The sequence below is a fragment of the Rana temporaria genome, chromosome 2 (genome assembly GCF_905171775.1).
Source record: "Rana temporaria chromosome 2, aRanTem1.1, whole genome shotgun sequence".
NCBI lineage: Eukaryota > Metazoa > Chordata > Amphibia > Anura > Ranidae > Rana > Rana temporaria.
In genome coordinates this window covers 523,067,458-523,074,038 of record NC_053490.1, presented here as the reverse complement: position 1 = coordinate 523,074,038, position 6,581 = coordinate 523,067,458, and positions in this window count along the sequence as shown.

The window sequence follows — 6,581 nt, the reverse complement described above, 5'->3', positions numbered from 1 at the left end:
AGTCGCGTGCGATTTTTTAGCAGCGATTTTGAATCGCCTTGAAACAATACCTGTGTATTCTTGACATCTATGGACCTCAAGTTGCATCAAAGTGGGACCAAAGTAGTACAGGGACTACTTTGAAGTCGCTGCGACTTGAAGTCGCACAGGTATGAAGGGCACTGATTGAAAATCATGCGGTACGAGTTGTCATGCGACTTTGCAGTCCCAAGTTGCGGGACGTGTCGCACAAGTGTGAAAGGGGCCTACAATGCAACTTGTGTGCAACAGTTGTCCATTATCAATGGTCAAAGCCACTCCAAAGTCGGCGCAACTTTAGAGTCGCACAAGTGTGAAAGGGGCCCTAAGCATTATGGATTGCAGGTGGAATTGCCACGATTCTGTACGCGATTCCAGAATCGCTGAACATGTTTGCGATGCCATTATTTCTCAATGGCACCCCTAGCGTAGGACGATTTTGCAGCAATTGGCGAGCGACGAATTGCGCTACAATCGCGGGAAAAATTGCGACCGTAAACGCTCCCGGCTCTGTGCCAAGATTTGGTACATTAGCTTCTTTCGCAGCGGATTGAGGTCAATTCAAATGAATGACGCCGCCCCAAAAACGCATGCAGACCTGCCCTTAGGTAACGCCCACATGTGATTCTGAGCCTCCATGATTAAAATAACTGAAATCCGATGAATGAAAAGGGCGGGGCCAGGGAATGTCAGGCTGGGGAGGAAAGGGCTATATGACACTGGATGCCCTCCAGCCAGGAAATGAGGCAGAGCGCTAGCTGACTTGCTGCAGCTTTTAATGCACATTGTGAGAAGCTCGCAGTGTGCGGTGAAATCAGAGTAATTTCAGTCCAGGAGAGGAGCCGGTACCAATGTGCAAGACTGGAGGGAAGGATGGAGGTCACATTTAAAGCTGAATTGTTGTAGCTTAACACACTGAGCACAATAAATGATACATTCCCCGGAAAACAATTTGTTAAAACTCCTACCATGGAGCTTTTAATGCTTGTGGCTCCTGCTCTCTCATTGCTGCTTCCCTGAACTTCCGGTCCAGAAAGTTCAGGGAAGCGTCACTGAGAAATGACACCTCCTCTTTCCCCTCCCTCCCATTCTCCATTGGACAGTGCACTCCCCTGCTCCTTCTCCCCATCTCCATTGGACAGTTCACCCCCCTGCTCCTCCTCTGCCTCATCTCCATTGGACAGTTCACCCCCTGCTCCTCCTCCTCCCCTTCTCCATTGGACAGTGCACTCCCCTGCTCCTTCTCCCCATCTCCATTGGACAGTTCACCCCCCTGCTCCTCCTCTGCCTCATCTCCATTGGACAGTTCACCCCCTGCTCCTCCTACTCCCCTTCTCCATTGAACAGTGCACTCCCCTGCTCCTCCTCCGCCTCTTATACATTGGACAGTGCACTCCCCTGCTCCTTCTCCTCCCCGCCTCGATTGGACAGTGCACTGCCCTGCTTCTCCTCCTCCCCTTCTCCATTGGACAGTGCACTCCCCTGCTCCTCCTCCTCCCCCCTTCTCCATTGAACAGTGCACTCCCCTGCTCCTTCTCTTCCCCGTCTCCATTGGACAGTTCACTCCCCTGCTCCTCCTCCCCTTATCCATTGGACAGTGCACTCCCCTGCTCCTCCCCTTATCCATTGGACAGTGCACTCTCCTGCTCCTCCTCCTCCCCATCTCCAGTGGACAGTTCACCCCCCTGCTTCTCCCCTTCTCCATTGGACAGTGCACTCCCCTGCTCCTCCTCTTCCCCGTCTCTATTGGACAATTCACTCCCCTGCTCCTCCTCCTCCCCTTCTCCATTGGACAGTGCACTCCCCTGCTCCTCCTCCTCCCCTTCTCCATTGGACAGTGCACTCCCCTGCTCCTCCTCCACCTCTTATCCATTCGACAGAGCACTCCCCTGCTTCTCCTCCTCCCCTTATCCATTGGACAGTGCACTCCCCTGCTCCTCCTCCACCTCTTCTCCATTGGACAGTGCACTCCCCTGCTCCTCCTCTTTCCCTTCTCCATTGGACAGTGAACTCCCCTGCTCCTCCTCTTTCCCTTCTCCATTGGGCAGAGCACTCCCCTGCTCCTCCTCCTTCCCTTCTCCATTGAGCAGTGCACTCCCCTGCTCCTCCTCCCCTTCTCCATTGGACAGTGCCTTCCCCTGCTCCTCCTCCTCCCCTTATCCATTGGACAGTGCACTCCCCTGCTCCTCCTCCACCTCTTCTCCATTGGACAGTGCACTCCCCTGCTCCTCCTCCTTCCCTTTTCCATTGGGCAGTGCACTCCCCTGCTCCTCCTCCTCCCCTTATACATTGGACAGTGCACTCCCCTGCTCCTCCTCCACCTCTTCTCCATTGGACAGTGCACTCCCCTGCTCCTCCTCCTTCCCTTCTCCATTGGACAGTGCACTCCCCTGCTCCTCCTCTTTCCCTTTTCCATTGGGCAGTGCACTCCCCTGCTCCTCCTCTGCCTCTTCTCCATTGGACAGTGCACTGCCCTGCTCCTCCTCCTCCCCATCTCCATTGGACAGTGCACTCCCCTGCTCCTCCCCATCTTCATTGGACAGTGCACTGCCCTGCTCCTCCTCCGCCTCTTCTCCATTGGACAGTGCACTCCCCTGCTTCTCCTCCTCCCCTTATCCATTGGACAGTGCACTCCCCTGCTCCTCCTCCACCTCTTCTCCATTGGACAGTGCACTCCCCTGCTCCTCCTCTTTCCCTTCTCCATTGGGCAGTGCACTCCCCTGCTCCTCCTCCTTCCCTTCTCCATTGGACAGTGCACTCCCCTGCTCCTCCTCTTTCCCTTTTCCATTGGGCAGTGCACTCCCCTGCTCCTCCTCCTTTCCTTCTCCATTGGGCAGTGCACTCCCCTGCTCCTCCTCCTCCCCTTCTCCATTGGACAGTGCCTTCCCCTGCTGCTCCTCCTCCTCCTCCCTTATCCATTGGACAGTGCACTCCCTTGCTTCTCCTCCTCCCCTTATCCATTGGACAGTGCACTCCCCTGCTCCTCCTCCTCCCCATCTCCAGTGGACAGTTCACCCCCCTGTTTCTCCCCTTCTCATTGGACAGTGCACTCCCCTGCTCCTCCTCTGCCTCTTCTCCATTGGACAGTGCACTGCCCTGCTCCTCCTCCTCCCCATCTCCATTGGACAGTACACTCACCTGCTCTTCCTCCTCCCCATCTTCATTGGACAGTGCACTGCCCTGCTCCTCCTCCGACTCTTCTCCATTGGACAGTGCACTCCCCTGCTCCTCCTCCTCCCCTTCTCCATTGGACAGTGCACTCCCCTGCTCCTCCTCCACCTCTTATCCATTCGACAGAGCACTCCCCTGCTTCTCCTCCTCCCCTTATACATTGGACAGTGCACTCCCCTGCTCCTCCTCCACCTCTTCTCCATTGGACAGTGCACTCCCCTGCTCCTCCTCTTTCCCTTCTCCATTGGGCAGTGCACTCCCCTGCTCCCCCTCCTTCCCTTCTCCATTGGGCAGTGCACTCCCCTGCTCCTCCTCCTTCCCTTCTCCATTGGACAGTGCACTCCCCTGCTCCTACTCTTTCCCTTCTCCATTGGGCAGTGCACTCCCCTGCTCCTCCTCCTTCCCTTCTCCATTGGGCAGTGCACTCCCCTGCTCCTCCTCCTCCCCTTCTCCATTGGACAGTGCCTTCCCCTGCTGCTCCTCCTCCTCCACTTATCCATTGGACAGTGCACTCCCCTGCTCCTCCTCTTTCCCTTTTCCATTGGGCAGTGCACTCCCCTGCTCCTCCTCTGCCTCTTCTCCATTGGACAGTGCACTGCCCTGCTCCTCCTCCTCCCCATCTCCATTGGACAGTACACTCACCTGCTCCTCCCCATCTTCATTGGACAGTGCACTGCCCTGCTCCTCCTCCGCCTCTTCTCCATTGGACAGTGCACTCCCCTGCTTCTCCTCCTCCCCTTATCCATTGGACAGTGCACTCCCCTGCTCCTCCTCCACCTCTTCTCCATTGGACAGTGCACTCCCCTGCTCCTCCTCTTTCCCTTTTCCATTGGGCAGTGCACTCCCCTGCTCCTCCTCCTTCCCTTCTCCATTGGGCAGTGCACTCCCCTGCTCCTCCTCCTTCCCTTCTCCATTGGACAGTGCACTCCCCTGCTCCTCCTCTTTCCCTTTTCCATTGGGCAGTGCACTCCCCTGCTCCTCCTCCTTCCCTTCTCCATTGGGCAGTGCACTCCCCTGCTCCTCCTCCTCCCCTTCTCCATTGGACAGTGCCTTCCCCTGCTGCTCCTCCTCCTCCTCCCTTATCCATTGGACAGTGCACTCCCTTGCTTCTCCTCCTCCCCTTATCCATTGGACAGTGCACTCCCCTGCTCCTCCTCCTCCCCATCTCCAGTGGACAGTTCACCCCCCTGTTTCTCCCCTTCTCATTGGACAGTGCACTCCCCTGCTCCTCCTCTGCCTCTTCTCCATTGGACAGTGCACTGCCCTGCTCCTCCTCCTCCCCATCTCCATTGGACAGTACACTCACCTGCTCTTCCTCCTCCCCATCTTCATTGGACAGTGCACTGCCCTGCTCCTCCTCCGACTCTTCTCCATTGGACAGTGCACTCCCCTGCTCCTCCTCCTCCCCTTCTCCATTGGACAGTGCACTCCCCTGCTCCTCCTCCACCTCTTATCCATTCGACAGAGCACTCCCCTGCTTCTCCTCCTCCCCTTATACATTGGACAGTGCACTCCCCTGCTCCTCCTCCACCTCTTCTCCATTGGACAGTGCACTCCCCTGCTCCTCCTCTTTCCCTTCTCCATTGGGCAGTGCACTCCCCTGCTCCCCCTCCTTCCCTTCTCCATTGGGCAGTGCACTCCCCTGCTCCTCCTCCTTCCCTTCTCCATTGGACAGTGCACTCCCCTGCTCCTCCTCTTTCCCTTCTCCATTGGGCAGTGCACTCCCCTGCTCCTCCTCCTTCCCTTCTCCATTGGGCAGTGCACTCCCCTGCTCCTCCTCCTCCCCTTCTCCATTGGACAGTGCCTTCCCCTGCTGCTCCTCCTCCTCCACTTATCCATTGGACAGTGCACTCCCCTGCTCCTCCTCCTCCCCTTATCCATTGGACAGTGCACTCCCCTGCTCCTCCTCATCTCCAGTGGACAGTTCACCCCCTGCTTCTCCCCTTCTCATTGGACAGTGCACTCCCCTGCTCCTCCTCTTCTCCATTGGACAGTGCACTGCCCTGCTCCTCCTCCTCTCCATCTCCATTGGACAGTGCACTCCCCTGCTCCTCCTCCTCCCCTTCTCCATTGGACAGTGCACTCCCCTGCTCCTCCTCCACCTCTTATCCATTCAACAGAGCACTCCCCTGCTCCTTCTCCTCCCCTTATCCATTGGACAGTGCACTCCCCTGCTCCTCCTCCTTCCCTTCTCCATTGGGCAGTGCACTCCCCTGCTCCTCCTCCTTCCCTTTTACATTGGACAGTGCACTCCCCTGCTCCTCCTCCTCCCCTTCTCCATTGGACAGATCACCCCCTTGCTTCTTCTCGTCCCTGGTATTTTCCTCTGTCCCCCCCCCCCTCTTATTTAGTGCTAATTAGTATGTTCCTAGCTTGATCCTGCCTGGTTCTTTCATCATCCCTCAGTCAGTGTTAGGAAGGGCATACATTATGAAAAAAAAAGATTCAGTTCAATCAGCAGGTTGAATAAAAAAAAAAAAGTCTGCGTTTGATGGCACAGTGGTGACAATTCATGGGCACAGTGGCTGCGTTTGATGGCACAGTGGCAACAATTGATGGGGCACAGTGGCTGCATTTGATGGCACAGTGGTGACAATTGATGGGGCGCAGTGGCTGCATTTGATGGCACAGTGGCAACAATTGATGGGGCACAGTGGCTGCATTTGATGGCACAGTGGTGACAATTGATAGCACAGTGGCTGCGTTTGATGGCACAGTGGCGAAAATTTATGGCACAGTGGCGACAATTGATGGCACAGTGAGGCTGCAATTGATGTGTTTTTTTTTCGTTTGCGCCACCTAAAAAATTTTGAGCACCAGCCGCCACTGTATGCCACCAAGAATTAAGGCAGTTCTGAAGGCAAAAGGGCGTCCAACCTGGCACTAGGTGTACCTAATAAAGTGGGCAGTGAGTATATTTTTGTCTAGGGTTGGGTCTTAATGAAAAATAAAGCCCAGAAGACATAATTAGATGATGAGAAATTTAAATTGAAGGAAAAAAAAAAGTTTGGTGGGTTCAGACGGTCAGTACTGAAACCAAGAAAAAAATGCAGAGGCAAAAAAAAGTAATCCAGACCTTCAAACCTGATACTGTCCTGGAAATTAGGGACTTAAATGTTACTGTCACAGGAAGGAGATGAATTCATTTCTGAGAATAAGCAGTGGGTTCTAATCTGATCTCTGCTGTGGTATCTATCAGAATATTCAGACGTGATCTGGAGTGACATCTGATAACGTGAATAGAAAATGCTGGACGGGGGTGACTCTTACTGTAATACCATGTGGTCCATGGACTGCTGCCAACATCTTCCACGCTCTCCGAGCCAAGAGTGTCTTATGCCGCGTACACACCATCACTTTTTGTGATGGAAAAAAACGAAATTTTTAAAAAC